Here is a 16,900-nt window from a genome sequence, read left to right on the forward strand (position 1 = left end):
GCCTGCTAGGTTAAAGGTTAAAGGTTAAAGGTTAAAGGTTAAAGAATTTAAATCATCATTTAAGTTATAATTTAAATGTTTCAAAATAATAGGTTAAAGGTTAAAAAAAGGAAAAGATTAAAGGTTAATAAAGGGACCGGGTCAGGGTACCCTGGGTACCCACGTAACATTAAAAGGCCGGTTCTGGCCAGGGGTGCCAGAACCGGCCTTTTTATACTACTATTAGCATGGTAATTTAGTATATAAATTCTGAAACCAATTCTATCTAATTTTGTCAAAATATTTAATCATTTATAAAAATAATCATGCCTTGTGAAATTGACATGTACATTATTGTGAACCTGTACCAATACAGTTCATGAATAGAACTGTTTTATGTAAATATAACTTTGTAATATAGTACTATTTATTGAACAACGGCTATACAATGAGATGTTTTGTTTATGGTTACGCTTAACTGGCAGGTTTTCCTCAAATTCAGGGTACCCAATAGTCCGGGGCGGACTTAAGAGAGATCCCTAAACCCACAGGGTTGACGGACGGCTACAGTAATAGAATATATTATATATAATTGTCTTCCATAGACGGATTCGAAACTGGGCCCTTAGTATTTTATTTTTTTATTTTGTAATATTACATTCTGTCATATTTTTAGACGATGGTAATATAGATTGTAGAGCTCATTCACACAATATTTACAAATATATATACTAATTGATAATAAAATAAGGAATAAAAGAGAAGGAGACAAATATTAATAACTACAAAAAAAAAAAGAAGTAAAATATCTTAAACCCGATGATTTATTTTCACATTCAGCCTGGGAAACTCCGAACCGAGCTTCTCCCCGTCTCTCACCCTCATCCCACTTGTAGAGGAAAGCTTTGTTACTACTAATTACTATATTAATATAATAAGATATAAAGATAAATTTGAAACAGTTTAGTGTTAAGTGAGAAAACGTGTTATCATAAATATCGTATGTAAATATAAACACATTAAGGTGGTAGTTTTCAGAAGTTAAAAAATTATTTTGCCTGTCCTAGATAAGAATAATTAAACAAGAAAAAAACATTTGAAGGAACTGTGATAGGATTAAAGAAACATGTCCTTGACAAAAAAAAACAAAACAATCGAAGTGATGGAATATTACATTATAAACAAATTTAAACATTTATTTTACCAAATATATTTCATAATATAACTTCAAATTTGATCGTATATAATACGAAGGAGAGCATGGGGTGTTCGGAATAAAACGGACAACAAGCTTCAGTAGCGCCATCTAGCCACCGATAGCGATAATTATAAACATCCTCTTCATTATGTGTGAGTAGACTACCCAAGAACCTGTTCCCTAGCTAAGAATGGAAAACAAGGAAGGGGAGAAGGAACCATTGGAGTAAAGACAGCAACCATCTCATACAATCAATGATACATCAACCTGAATAAGTTTTTTTAGGGAATTATGCGACTACCTCATGACTTTTAGTTCTGGAGCGATCACACGAAAAAAAAAAAAAAACTTGACACCCTTACTATGGTTAGAATTGGCTGATTAACACCAGAATATAGTCCGAATAAATTTGTCTGAACAACTATAAATCAATTTATTTTAGCAAATTTTATGAAAAATACTACTCCTACGAAATTAAACGTCATAAACTAATTTATAGCCCATTAAACTAGCTTTAATTTGAGTGCTAATAGATATGGTTTAAACATGATGGCATTTACTATCTTGGTAGTACAGTAGCAATATCAAGTATAGCGTATAGTGGTAGTAAAGCTACTTTTATTTAAGGCCCAATTATTAGTGATTTTTAAAAAATTTATTTGATAAAAAATATTCCATTTGTACCCACCCCCTTGCTGATGATAACCTATAAGTGCGCACAAATGTATTAGATGGTTAAGGACCTCTAACATAGAGGTTAATCTGCACGTCAGATATAGGACCATCAGAATATAAATGTCATATACCTATTAAATGGTTATCTAGTTCGGAATGGGGTACTTCACTCCATACTCTAGTAAGATACCTTGGTGTATTTATGTATCCAGATAGGAAATTATGGTTTAATTGAAAATGCACTCAATGAAATTTCACTGAGAGCATGCGAAGTTTGTAAATTTTTTCACTAATCATCATCATAATAATCTTTATTTATTCTGGAATTGATCCTTTTAGAATAATATACAGGCGTCAAAATTAGGCTTTAGAGCCTTAGAGTAAAAATGAAAATACAAAATAGAGATGAAATTACAAAACGTCATAAAATAAAATAAAAATACAAATAAACAACAATAATTAACAGAATATATAAAATAATGATAGGACAAATAAAATAAAACCACATGTCATATCATAAAACATAAGATGACTTCTGAAAATGAATAAAAAGAAAAGAAAAATGTTAAAAATCAAATACAGTTAAACTAAAAATAACAAATGAAAAGATAAAACTTCTGCTAACGTACATATTTACAATTATAAACGAAAATCTATATAGGTTTTTTGAAACTTTTAATTTTTATTCTTCCGGAATTGGGTGAGATGAAGAGGGGAGAGACAGAAGGTAATCGAAGATACGGGATTTGAAGATTGTTAGGGTATTAGAACTACAAATAAAGGAGGAAATAGAAATCCATAGAGAAGAGGAACGGATGAGGAAAGATCTACCAAAGGCTGCGGTTCAATGGCGAGCTACATATAAGTCTAAAGGCCGTGAGCGGGTATTGTAGGAGTGCATTGAGGATTTTAATTGAAGGATATCAGAGATGTACGATGGACGGTGGGATTGGATAATTTGGTAGAGGAAGGAAGCAAGAAAATATTTACGACTGAAGGAGGGGTAAATTCACTTCAACTCTTCATAAAATCGGGCGATAGAGGCGGCCTTGAGGACCCCAAAGAGGAATTGTACAAAGCAATTATTTAATTTTGCTAATAAAGGCCCCTGACGTAGAAATTAATCTGCACGTCAGCTGATACAGAGCAATCAGAATATCTAAAAATCTACACTGGGATATAAATTATAATATACCTAACCTCTTAACTACCAGATTGGGTATATTATAAATCAACCCAGGTGAAGAAGTATATGAAATGAACTATTTAATAATTTACTTCATTGGGAAAAGTGATTAACCGTTGAACATAAAGCTATATACTTATTTTTTAGTATATTTTACTATTATTACTAATTAGATTTAGTCGATAAAAAAAAATATTTATGTTTGGTTTTAAGTTCTTGTTTAATAACGATCTTTCATTTTAATTGTACAAACAAAGCTCCCACATATAATTCTCCCATTTCAAATTTACACTATTATTATAATTATTTATTAAATTTTACATTTTGTTTTTTTTTCCGTAAATATTTTATTTCCCTTTACCACTATTGTTTATTACTATTTATTATTATTACTGCTTAACAGTATTATTTGAAACGGGGTCTGATTTATGGTTTGCTGATTTATGTTGGTGTATTAGACAACAAATTTCTTTTGTACTTCAACTTTTTTCCGTCAATTTTAACACACTTTTAGGACCAGTTGCAATATCACAGTTTTAACTTAGATTTCTGAAGTCTGAAGTAGAAGGAAACATAATCAGTTACACTACAGAACATAACCTTCAAATATAGAGGTAAACTTTACCGGAAAATATTAGCCGGTTAAACTGAGTTATGGAGCAAATCTATGATTAAGTAGGTAACCATACAAAGAGCCATTCAAAGTCTCAGTTGGATCTGTTATCTAGTGAAGTTGTATTTCATTATAATTCTGGAATAAAATGGATTTGATCGAGATATATGATTTATTTTCTGTACTTCCATTATTTTCTCAAATTTATTTTTTTAATGATTAGACCTTAACCATTATGCTTATTTGTATCAAAGTCTTCTTTTATTTTTTCCTTACGTTCATATTTTATATCATCCCATCAATTATTTATCGGGTAACTCTTTGTTGTTTTTGATTATATCTAGTCGTGTTTTAGATAGCTACTCGCCCTTGTCATTGCTTTATATTATAATTTTATAATTAATTTATTACGATGGTAGCTAAATACTATTGAGGTAGTTAAATTGAATAACAACTAAAAATTAAAAAGTCTACCTAATACAAAATAATATTTTTCTTTTAAAAATTAAGACATTTATAAATTAAACTACTAGTAAACAAAAAAGATAAACCTCATTTGCTATGCAACGTTGCCCTAAGCTCACTACTGCTAGGACAAAGATGAACTCTCTGTTCTAAGGCTGTAACTGATCCTGCACCTAACAGAAGTAAATCTTCCAGTGCCCCCTTAATCCAGGTAATCCTTGCCCCGAAGACAGAAGAGTCACCCGCTGGCTTCCCCGATAAAGCTGGAGTACGGTCCACTTCTACAACTGTCCCTAAACCCCTTCGGTCCAAATCCTCGGCCTGAGTTCACGCTGATCCATTCTCTTTGTCAGTGTCAGGAGCATAATAATTTTCAAGTTTTTTGTGTTTTTTTTTTCGTAATATTATCATAGAAATGCACTGTACGTTGTGAGGAATATTTAACTTTTTTTTTTTAAATACATTCCAAAGACATAAAATATATGCGGACTATTGTTGTGAAATTCGTAAAATTAATGTATCTTGATGATGATAAAATTGAAATTATAACTGAATATATAAGAGTATCATAAATTTCCTTAAAAAATCTAAGTTGTCTACTTGGTTAATTTGTTAAAGAATTGAACAACATTAACATTTCTTCTTTTTCTATTTTTCGTTAACAGCATATTTTTGTTAAATTTCTTAGTTAAATTTTCTGCTGAGTTTATAGGAGGATAATTAAAAAAAAATTATTTAACAAATGAATACATTTAAATTTAAGAAATTATTCCGGAAAATCCTACCAAACAATTACAATATTGAACAGTGCTTATCCAATTATTTGAGTATGTATTATAAAATATGAAACATGTGTATTTGTATCATATAATACGAAAGTTACTATATTATTGTGAACAGGCCGTCATGGACATTATGGATGATATATTATTGAATCTAGTCGCTTTAACTTGAAAAACTAAAAACTAAAACTGTACAAAATAATACAATAAGTAAATATGTTGTATGTTTCATATACACTTGAAAATCTTGGGAAGGAACCACTTGGTGGTACTTCAAACATTAACTTTTTATTATTATACTATTTCTCTATGAAGTTGACATGATAAAAGTTGGCCGATGGTAATTTATATATTCATCTGTATTCATAAATTTATTCAATTATAACTATAATATATAAATATATCTGTATTTTTAAACTAATATAAATGTTTTCATATCCATAAAATGTTTTTTATAATTTATAAATATATCTGTATTAAAAAATTAAAATCTGATGAAGGGTCAGGGGCTCAGTACTTTGTAAAGGTCTGTTGGTAGACCAACGGTTGTAAAAGGCGGTGATTTGGTCAAAATCACGCTCAACCGCCAGCTTTTTACCCAATTAAGGGTACCCAATTTAAGAGGCTAGGTTGAATCATGGCTACTCACTATTCTATTTATCTATTTATCTGTATCCCTTAGTACAAATATACTTAGCCACATGTTTTGTAAAAATGAAGTATATTTGGAATTATTTTTGTTATATTCTTAAACTAAAATCTAAGAAAATAACAATACTAATTTTACTTCTTATTTATGATTTTTTTCTCAAAATTGTAGAATGAGTATATCCATTGAAGAAATCAGTTGATAGGAAAAGCTCCTGTAAAGGACAGAGCTATAAGATCGATGATAGAGGGACGACCAATACGATCTTATCTCGGAACGGCAGAGGGTTTCCAATCTCTTGTTTTATATCAGTACAATTGAATAGATACTGATCGCATAATCTGGGCGAAAGGTTAGGATCGTTTCTATCGGCAACCTAGCTATTCCTTCCATTCCGTCCTTGTACACGAGAAATACAAAAACTATTCACAGACTGTTCCACATCAGTATTTTTCATCAATACGCCTGAGGAATTCCACCAAAGCTAGTTTTTTTTATCTTTAATAATAAAGCATAGCCGCACCTGAACGTTAAATATTGTGGTCAAAGAATTTATAGAAGATAAATTATAAATAAAAGGTTAGACATTAGAAGGCAATTAATAACTCCAAATGAACATAGAGATTTAAAACTTCCTTACTAAATATTTCAATCTATTTAGAACTATAGAAAAAATTGAAAATAATTAGTTGATTCATTTGATAATAATCAAATTTGAAATTCCCTAAGTAGATGCAAGTACAGACTTGCCCCAGAGAAATGAGATAGGGGCATATATGACTTTCATTGTTCTTGTGTTTAAATTGCATGAGCATTAGTCCTGAGTTGTTTCATATTCCCAAACTGTAAACTAGGGATAATATTTTTAATAATGCATGAAACCAAATAAATAAAAACTACAGTATGCAGGCGTGGAGACGGCTGGTTCGGGCGGCCAGAGATCTTACAAGCCAACCAAAAAAAATCTATGGTAAATTTCAAAACTGATACTAAACATATTAACATAAGTGATACAGAAAAAATTAATTAAGATTATATTTTATTAATCAAACATAATATTTAAAAAAAAACAAAATTAAATCACATATAAAACTTAATTATATCTCAGTTTCTGATATAATATAGTTTTATTAATTGTTCAAGAGCGATTTATTTTAAGAACAATACGATTTTAAATGACCCTTTACTCTCAACACTTGTTTATTACACTCCCAAGGTTTTGTTGATAATAGGGATAGTGTGGTTTTTAAAAGTTTTAAAATACGTGATACATTAAAATTATATAATTTTATTGTTGACTTGGGCAATAGCCCTGTATTGAAGAAATTGAATATTTTTAGTGACATGTGATAAATCAATAATAAGGTTGTATCCTTAATAATGGCCTAAGGGCCGAAACTTCGAAAAGTGAAATAAATTAATGTTGAGAGTAAAGGATCATTTTAAGTTGTGCTGTTATTAATAATATTGTTTTATAAAAAGAGAGATCTTAGCTAATAAGAAAACAATAGCTGTAGAGGTGAGACGTTAAAAATACAAAGTTAAGGACAATGTTCCAATAGGATAAGGAGAAGGAAGTACAATAATTATGAATCAGAAAATAAAAACAATACTTCTCTGGCAATCTAATTTAAATTTATAAAAATTGTTGAACTAATTTCAGTTTTTTTTATTCCTGATGATTGGGATAGATCCCTGAAACGTCGATGTGAAATAATGAAAGATATAAAAAGGAAGGAGTCATTTCACAAAACACCCATAGACTGTTTTTATTGATAAACTCTTGTTAGAAACAGAAGTTAAACTTTAATGTATATATTGTAGATAAAAGCAAGTATGAATTACCCAAATATAGTACGTCATTATAACCGGTTTTCTATTAGTCATAAATTGAAAGTGCTGTAGTCTATAGTTTCGAAGATACGCGAATCACTGGAGGGTCATACTGTTCCTTTACGATGATGATTGTACTTAATAACCCCATAATCCCTACCCATAACATCATCAACCTGAAAGATTACCCTCACGATGCAATCTTGGGGTCAGTTCATTAAAGTTTTGAAAGAAGGCCATTTGAAGGTAAAAAGTACTTGAGGGTTGGGGTATCATAATATATTTTATTTGAAATATCATGGCATTTTTTAAAAAAGAACTGCAACCTTATGCCGATGAATATTTTTGAATCTAGTGAAAGGCTTGATAAATAAACAAATATTCTATATTCCTGCAAATATAACTTAGATTCCTTTCTATTTTATATCTTGGGAAAGTATATAAGCTTAATTTATATTTTTAAAAAATGATTAATTAAATAAAAATAAAAAAATTATTTCTGAGACAGGCCAAAAACAAAAGCTAATGGAAACATATAAATAACGTAACGCTCCCGTAGAATGACCAATATGAATGGTTTAGGAAAAAAAAAAATCTTAACATTTTTTCATAGAAACAAAATTAGGATACCATCATATTGAATAATATTAATTTGAGAAAACAAAAATATAATTCAACATTTTGATAGATAATACTCAGAGAAAATGCTAATTTTGACAATTTAAAAACATTAAATTACGAATTTCATTGGTTTTATATACAAAGCCTACAATTTTTCATTAATTAACCATTCTGATATACATATTTAAAATTTTCATTATCATTTTACAAAGCGAAAAATAAAAAAAAAGTGGTGTGTACAATTACGCTGAAGTATTACGCCACTTTTTGTTTTGATTTCTATTGAAATTTAATTTGTTTCTAATTCGCCTAAATTTTTACATTCTTTTAAAGCCTAAATTTCAATTTTTTTTTTTCATTCTTTAGCAGATATAGTCTGAATTGGAATGAGAAATTACTGCTTTTAATGGCCTTTAACATATTCCATCCATTTCCAGAAATGTGTTATGATTATTGATATTAATTTTTAGTAATAAGTAGATGTATTAATAATGTAATAAATTGCCAAATGTTTAGTGGTCTGTAACGCTAATTTTTATTTAATACTATTAATTTGTATTTATTACAACTAATATTTTATTTATTTTATTATTCTATTGTATTATTTGAAATAATGACTCTGGAGATTTAAACTTTTTTACCAAACTATAATTATACCTTTATTATATTTATTTTCAGGACTTTGTATTATACACTTCTTTATTCTTTATATCACTCGAACAATAATTCGGGCTGGATCTTCTTCCTATTATCGAATTCCAAACAAATGTCCACAAATTAATATTAAGATAAGGAAAAAAGTATCTTATAAAAATTTATAATCTATTAATTAGATTATTTATGTATTTATAAATTAGTGAAGTAAATATGTTTATAGTTAAATATTAAATTATTTGTATGAAAATGTGTAAAAAAAAAAAATTCTTATAATGCAATGTAAGCTTTGTTGCTTGTAACTAACTGTATGTCCATTGTAAATATTTTTATTAAGATCCCAAAGGTTGTTAGGAAGAAATAAAGATTAAGAAGTGAATAAAGGATATAAAATAAAATTCTGAAAATAAATATAATATCGTTCTATCAGATAAAACCATTTGGAACTTAAGTTGCAGGATTACTAATTACTAATTATTTATACATATAATTTATAATTATATCTAAAATATTAAATTTTCTCAGACCATTTATCGTGTTAAAAAAATAGAGGTTTAGTCTGATTTTGTTTTCATACAATGCGCTATTCTGAAATTTACAATATTACTCCAAAATCATAAAATCTAAAAAAAAAAAGACAAATAAATTTTGTAGATATTCGTGGATACATTTAATAAATAGATTAATGACTTGAAAAAGTAATTTATGTTTGAGTAATAATTTATCTATCAGTAAACTGACAGTAGAGACTGTGAAGTTCAGAATCCTTTATTATGCAGGAAAATGAGGCTATTACCTATTGTCCCCTGCTAATGAGGATTAATTTGACATAGCAATAGGCACAGTTTAATTAATAGGCTATTTAACGTATATTATTACACTTTCGGGAACGATATTTGTTATACTTAGGGTTCAAATACTTATTTAAATAAAAACTTCGTTTTAAAATACTTTTTTTTTGTTTGAAATAAAAAAATTATTTTGTATATCATTAAATTTATTTTTATCTTTCTCGAAAAATGTAACGAAAGAAGTAGACAAGAATGTTAATGACAATGAAATGTTCCAATGCTTTAATTGAACCCTAGGTTAATTGATGAAAATGGAAGTTATTAATCAAATGAATATAATTTTTTTGAATATGAATGATCGCCACGTTGCGATTATTTCTCCGAAGTATCGATAGACCAAATTACTAAATGTAAAGTATGGATATTACAACAAGATCTTATAAAAAGTACAAATTTCCCTCCTGGTACTAAACTTTAGGATGACAAAAAGAAATACGAAAATATTTTTTTTTTAATTTTCGAAACCTCTTTATTTTTTATTCAAATGCAAATACGAAAATATTTTTAGTGGTTGGAAATATATTGAATTAGATACTTGACGAGATACGTTTCGATACTATCGATGAATCGTATAACAAGTATCAATACTGCTATGTATCGAGGCATTAGCCATTATAACAATATGTCGTTTATTAAGGTTTCTTGCCATCTGTCCTCGTACCTGGTTAGGGTAGGACCCTTTCGACGAATCACTTACTGCGTCCCCGGATATGAAATCATCTGTGTTAAGTTTAACAATTAGTAGTACTTAATAAGTAATTCAGTTTATTGTTATTAAAACAAAAGGAGTGGTATTATAGTTGTGAAAATGATTCAGATAAATTGGTTTTTAATCATAGAACTTTATTTTCATTTGAATAATAAATGTGCATGTAGTGGTTAATTGCTGGTAATCGTTTTGTATTTTATTATGCGCAACAAAGTATCGGACAGAAATACTGAAGAATTTCGAAAGTATCGATTCCACAGAATATCCAGAGGAAAACATCTTTCTGAGAGAGTATAAAAAGGTCGGAACGAGATATATGCTGACTATGCACCATTGAGTGCACTAAACCTTCTTTGCTCTTTGCAATACGCAATACGATGCAGGTTTAAGGCATCGTACTTATTTACAGAAATAAAATACGCAATTTAGAATCCTCAAAATTCCCTCTTTTATAGTTTTTTCATGATTTTGGTCTTTATAGTCCGACCACGACCATCAAACCAAGAGAAAATGCGAGAGACTCGGAATGTTCGTATTCGTAAACCCAGAAAGGTAACTTGATGTATCTTTAAGAGACGGGCAGCATGAAAATGTCCCATTGATCGTAAACGATACTTGACCAAGATATCCCAGATCGGAAGTTTTTATGCCTCTACTTTATGACCCTCCTCCGGCCTTTTTACCAACTTATAAAAGCAATATTTTAGATAATAAAATAAATATAAATATGACTCTGAAGAGCAACAGTTGTAGAGTACTTTACAGTTCTTTAGAGCTTATAGCTATATATACATATATATAGCTATATATGTATAGAAATAAATACAAATGAAAAAATTATTTTTTGAATCACTTAAAAATAATGGAAATTTAATCAATAATAATTGGAAAATAATCAATTATAAGTAATCCAATAATATTAATTAGTAAATTCTAATCACTTACAGTTAAAAAAATAATATTATGGCTGTCTTGAGGTTGGCGGAAAGAAATGAAATCTGGTAATAAAATAATAGATCAAAATTTTATTAATAAAGATGAAGCGTTTCCTCTAACACATTATATTTAATTATGATTATATAATTAAGCTTAATAATAATAGTAATGATAATTAGAACAGCTATTTACTAAGTCAATTATTTATTAAAAGAAAACGAATGATCCACAAAATGATTAAAATTATACAAAAAATGATCCACAAGGTGAAACAAATTAAGATAGTGTTGCCCTTGTTCTTTGTCGATCTTGAACAAACATCTGGAATAGAAGAAATCCACAAAGTAAGTCGAATTTACTACACCAGGCTAATAGTTGAAAAACCCTATCCTAAACGAACAATAGTTCAGTGCTATAATTGCCAAGAGTATGGCCATACTAAATTAGTGCCATCATTAGTGAGGAACAACATAAATTCACCGAATAGAGCAAACCAAGGCAAGCACCTGCTGAGAGAGAAGGGTACCCGGCTAATTACAAGTGTTGGCAGCCGTACAAAACACTGTTTCCAGAAAACAGAAAGGTCGGAGACAGGAAGAGGTAACTAGACGACCCAGACGACTGTCAAACCAGGATTGTCCTTCACAGAAATGACTGGAGAAACTGAACCGAAATTTTTGGCTCTACAATCGCAACTTACATCCCATTATCCTCAACCCCAATCCCAACTTCTTCATGCCACTGTTCCTCAAGCTCCATGCACCACTCAAAAGCCTAGTCATCAGATATCCTGTGTCGCCCCTCCTCCCAACGCCACTGACCTCAAAACTTCACATCTTCCCTACCTGAATTTAGGATCCCTTATCACTCCAATTATATCCTTACTGACAAATCTAGTATCCAACCTTATTCCTCCGCCAAGAAACCATTAAATGGCACGGATTAAGTCTTTTTCTATTCTCTTTTGGAATGCGAATGATGTTCGAAACCACGTTAACGAACTAACGGCCTTATTACAAGATACAAATATTGCCGTAGCTTTAATAACTGAAACTCGACTTACCACCAGACGACTAATGAACATACCCCAGTACCAACTCTATTGAACGGACCATCCTGACGGAACAGCACATGGTGGCACTGCTGCTATCCCTCGATCCCTTTCCCACCTCTTAGTTCTTCTACAAGTCCAAAATTTCCTATAAACCCTATAAGCCGTATCGATCCAAACTTCTCTCTTTCCCATAAAACTTGTAGCGGGCTATTATTAACTCCACCGGGAATTTACCCTTTCCAACAACAATTCAATTTCTTTCTTCATTCCCTTGGACACCACATCCATCTAGGCACAAAATTAAAGGGGGGAAAAAAATGGGAAGCTTTAACCACAAATTCCCTTGGACGATCGCTAGTGTCTGCACTCAACTACCTTCGTTGCAATATTCTTTGTTCCGATTCACCTACATACTTGCCAACCGATCCTAACTGTAACTCTGACCCCCTTGACTTCTTCATACACAAACGCTTATGCCCTCTAAATACTTCCTGCCACACCTTGATAATCTTCAGACCATAGTCCACTAGCCCTAAACATCTCCATATCCCTAATCCATACATTACCTCCACTCTCATTCATAAGCGGCCCGGTAAACAGGAATTTCTTTTGCCCAATCCTGACAGACCAAATCGATCACAAAGTTTCCCTAAAGCCCCCTAGATGACGCAGTCCATTCCTTTACAACCATTTCTCTTTCAACAAGCTGCCTCCTTACCCTATAATGTCCCAAATAAACTCAAGACAAATCCTCTACCACAACATCTTAAAGACCACATCCAAACGAAGCGCCAATACAAATCATTATGACTACGCTTTATACATCCTTCTGATCGTTGCTCGAATAACTATAATAGCAAACTAATTAAAAGAGAATCGGCCTATCGATCGGCCGGAACTATCGATCCCAGTCCTTCAACTCCAACCTCTCTAGCCTTTGTACTCAGAATAATTAGCTCTGGATCATGACCAAAAAAATCCTAAATCCGCAACACATTTCCCAGCCCCTCCGAGGAGATGATAGCACATGGCCAGCATCAGACAAAGAAAAATCCGAAGAACTAACCATTCACCGTTATTACACATTTACTCCTCATCCTAAACTTCATCCTGACCAAACCGAAACAGTTGAAGAATACCTATCGTCACCAATCCCTCATTCCTTACCACCAGGAGCAGTTACCCTCTTTGAGGACAAATATTAAATACAGATGCTCCTCGTAAATGTCCAAGATATGATCTTCTCACCTCAAATCCTTACATATCTTTACAATTGAATCCTTTCAAGAACCCACTTTCCTATTCTGTAGAAACACTCCATTATAATTCTCTTTCCAAAACCAGGAAAACCTTCTAATAATCCAGCTTCCTGTAGACCTATTAGCTTACTTCCAATCCTTTCAACAAATCTTGAAAAAATCCTCATAAAACGTATCATATCCATAATTGAACCACAGGGTTCTGTGTGTCACATGTGTGTGAGTCATCGAATATGTCTCTTCAGCTCTTGAAAAGAAACAATGCTATTCGAGTGCCTTTCTGGGCAATACCACAAGCTTTTGATCGGGTATGGCATGCCGGATTACTTTTCAAGCTCAAGTCCTTATTATCTCAAGCTTTATATCTTATCCTCCGCTCCTACATCACAAATCGCTCCTTTTGAGTTTGCATCGGTTCTGAGTACTCGAATATCTATTCGATCGAGGCAGGGGTTTTCCAAGGCAGTGTCTTGGGTCCTGTCCTCTACATCCTCTTCTCTGCTGATATTCCCATCAGTCTCAACATTTAATGACGATACAGCTATTATATCCTTCCATCCTGATCTTGTAACAGCCTCATCCAATCTCCAAACACACCTCATCCTAATTGAGCAATGGTGCAATCAAAGGCGGATTAAAGGTAATGAATCAAAATGCACCCATGTGACTTTCACCCTCCACCGCAGATTCTAATTTGAGCATGATTCTGTCCACCTGTTGTTTTTAATAACATTACTCTACCGACACATTGCGGTATCTTGGATTCGTACTAGACACAAGACTCACTTGGAACCAACATACATTTTTTTAAAATATTTATTTATTGCTATTTACAACTGTATATGTATTATAATATACAGTTATAAATAGCAGTTGTGGATACCCAATGTTTGATAAAAAACAGCGGAAACTAAATTGTACTCCTATAATTATAGTAGAGCTTCTGAGGTTTTTTCAGTAAAAAAAAATACTAAATCAAATGTTAATCAATCCCTCCAATTACCGAAAAAGTAAAGTATTCTGTAAAAGATCGGTATACAGAAGAATTTATTAATGAGGTTAATAGAAAAGGGAAAACATTTTTTCTGGAATAGATTTTGTATTGAAATTATGTGGTTTATGCAAAAAATTTGATGAATTATGACATCAATGGTTAAGGTTGTCTCCTTGAAAATGGCCGAACGGCCGAAACGTTTTTTAAAATAAAAATCATTCAACTATGTATTATCAGTAAAAAATTCTTTAAAATAGAAAACATACAGTACAACGTTCAGATAGCGCCTTTTACTAATTTTTTTTCTGTAGAAAATTTTTTTTATAAAAAAATGTTTAATGAATTGGTTATTAGTGATATCCACAATAAAATATATTAACCGACAAATTAGTTCTGACCTTATTGATAAAATAATTAAATTTCATACTTAAATATATATCTTTCATTGTTTAGATATTTTGTACTTAAAGCTTTATTTGGCCATGCTGTCTACTAATTAATCTATAATTGGTCATATATAAACAAGAATACATTAGCACTTTCCATTTTTCAAACAAATATACTAAATAAAATATACATTAAATGCATTCTTTTTTAAACACAAATTTTTTTTTTCCCTATATGAAAAATATATTTGTTTTTCTCCTTCTCGCACAAAGCCAAATAACAATTTACCGATCCGTCCAATACATTATTCTCCCTGTTTCATTTCTTCATTACCTCTCCTCTCCGGGGATTTGCAACAACCATTCGATCAATTAAGCAAATTAACCGAACTCATCAATAGATTGCAAGGAATAAATAAAGCAGAAACAAAACAATCCCTTAACCTATCATCATATCATAAAATAAAACAAACAAAACTCATAATATCTATCAAAAAAATTTTACATCAAACAACCTTTTTTTCTAATTTAAAAATCCATATTTTAATATAAAAGTTAAGTAGGAAATCAAATTGAAACGTATGGTTTCCCATTTCCGTAGGCGTTAGCGAATGTAAGCTATTATGCGATCATCAGAATGCTACCACACCAGTTTTATCCTCGAAATAAGAAAGAAGAGAAAAATCCATTATTTGGTAGGATGCCACACAATTCCAGAGCACAATATCTTCCTTCTTCAAATCCGGCCCACGCCTATGAGCTGGAGCTTCTAGAAGTGAGAGCTTTTCTTAAACGTTTTTTATGAAATAAACAAAAAAAAATGATTTGCTAAAAACAAAACTTAATCATAAATATATTTATTTATTTCTGCACACATATTTAAATACATAAACGTATTAAAATATCTTTTCATGCTTTTGAGTTAAGTCTTGACATAAATTTTTCATGTCAATCCATCCATTTTTCAAAATAGTACTAACCTGTAGAAATTGATCTTCGCAATAAATAATTTTGTTTTATTGCGGTTAAATGGCTGTCTTTAAAATAAAAGCGATAGTTGACTGCTTTTTATCAGTATTATTCAAGCAGTTTTATCAATAACCTATTTTTTTTTTTTAATTTCGTCTAATGTGCAAGTCAGAAATTATGGGCTGTGAGACTTGGTGTGTAATTTTATATTTCATTAATTAATACTATATTTTTGGGAATATTTGTTCACCTCATTTTATTAAAGTTTGTGTATGGTTTAACAGAGTGTGATTGAGAATATTCTTATTTTAATAATCCGAACTAAACGAGTAAATTATATTTATCATTAAAATTTATTTATTTATTGACTATTAATAATTAATAATTAGACAAAAGTAACTGTTTATTTTTATATAAAATCATGCAATAGTTATTGTATTTCTTAATTAGGTTTTAGATTTATTAATATATATATTATTGAAGTTCTTTTTTATTTATAATTTTACATGTCGTATGGTTTTCCTACTAAAGTTAAAGTTTATTATAGCTATGCACAGTTAATATTATTGTTCTTTTTTTAAAGATTTATTGTTTTATCTACTAATATTTTTAATTAATTTTTGTAAATATTAGAGAAACCTAAGTATATTCCCTGAACATTATCCCTACAAATTGCACCATTTTTTTCTTTTTAATTACGTGAATCCAATTAATGCTAATACTGTGGAAAGATATTCCTTATAGTTAGAAATGACAATCCGAATGTAAATCTTATTAGTTTAATGTGTTTTAAAAAAAAGTTTCTTTATACCAGATACTATAATAAGAAAGAAAAGTATTTACTATGCAAATTTCATGTGATCAAGTCATTTTAAAAGAGACACCCCTGAATAATTTCAGACTTCCCAGCGGACTAGGATATTCTGGAGATTCGTTCTGGTATTCGAGTCGGCTGGAGGACATTATCTCTCCCTCAGGCATACTGTGGATGAGCTAGATTTAAAGTAATGATAAAAAGTGAATATTTTAAATTTTTTGAAATAATTTACACTGACAAGTGAAACTGGGTTTTCCTTATATATATATA

The sequence above is a fragment of the Halyomorpha halys genome, unplaced genomic scaffold (assembly GCF_000696795.3).
Source record: "Halyomorpha halys isolate HHAL.00 unplaced genomic scaffold, Hhal_1.1 Scaffold820.1, whole genome shotgun sequence".
Taxonomy (NCBI): Eukaryota; Metazoa; Arthropoda; class Insecta; order Hemiptera; family Pentatomidae; genus Halyomorpha; species Halyomorpha halys.